Source organism: Heptranchias perlo, chromosome 20, assembly GCF_035084215.1.
Source record: "Heptranchias perlo isolate sHepPer1 chromosome 20, sHepPer1.hap1, whole genome shotgun sequence".
Classification (NCBI taxonomy): Eukaryota; Metazoa; Chordata; class Chondrichthyes; order Hexanchiformes; family Hexanchidae; genus Heptranchias; species Heptranchias perlo.
The window spans coordinates 23,576,330-23,577,369 of record NC_090344.1 but is presented as its reverse complement, the minus strand read 5'-3'; the positions used below and the strand labels follow the sequence as shown (position 1 = coordinate 23,577,369).

General features: G+C 44.4%; 1 non-coding gene across 1 annotated transcript; it reads right to left on the bottom strand.

Moving 5' to 3' along the window:
• Positions 1 to 388: 388 nt before the first annotated feature.
• Positions 389 to 473, bottom strand: trnak-uuu (transfer RNA lysine (anticodon UUU)). Its single transcript is given in 2 exon segments — positions 389 to 424; positions 437 to 473. It is a non-coding gene; the product is annotated as a tRNA-Lys (tRNA).
• Between the last annotated feature and the right edge of the window lie 567 nt (positions 474 to 1,040).

Here is a 1,040-nt window from a genome sequence, read left to right as displayed (position 1 = left end):
TTTAGAATAATGAGATGATATCATTGATATGTATAAAATTCTTAGAGGGTGTGACAGCTTGATGCTGGGAGGCTGCTTCCCCTAGCTGGAGAGTCTACAAGTGACGGTCATAATCTCAAGATGAGGGGCCAGCTATTTAGCACAGAGATGGCAAATAAATTCTTCACTAAGAGGGTTGTGAATCATTGGAATTCTCTACCCCAGAAGACTGTGGATGCTGAATCGTTGAGTATATTCAAAACTGAGATTGATAGATTTTTGGACACTAAAGGAATCAAGGGATATGGGGGTAGGTCGGTAAAGTGGAGGTTCGAGGGACGCTGTCGCCGACTCCTGCTTCGTTTGGTCCGCTGGAAAGGCAGAACTTGCCAGCTGCTTTAAAACTTTTCGCCTGAACAGGGATTTGAACCCTGGACCCTCAGATCACTACCTGTTTTAAAAGTCTGATGCTCTACCGACTGAGCTACCCAGGCTCGTTGTTTGATTTGCTTCCATCATACCGGTTCATGGTAGGACTGTGAATTATCCCTTGTCGCTGTTGAATAAGGGTGAGGGTCCGTTTTCTGAAATTCTCAGCAACGCGTTGAGGAGAATCTTTGTTTCTGTTGAACATGATGTAAGAAACATGGACAGCGAACTCGTGATTTTACAATTCTTCTTGTTTGTATCAAATATCTTGCATTCCTTAGCAGCAATTAAAAAAACACTTTACCCAATGGCTCAAAAGCTAAACTTGTTCCACACGGGAGCTGGAAAAGGCCTCTCGACCTTTCAGCCGATCAACAATTGAAAGCTGAATAATTTCACCCGTTACACCGTGACACCAGGCAACAGATTTGCCTCCCGAATTTTCCCTACACGACACTTCAAACCGATGAAAACCTGATTCACGGAAAGAAGAATTGTGTTTTTGGTTCTTTAGATTTAAAGATCTCGTGCCGGCCCCTTCACCATTTCAGCTGTGGCCAATCGCCCCCTCTCTCTCCCATATACAAGTAAACTGGCACCTGCTATTGCAACACGATAGGCCAGAGGACCCT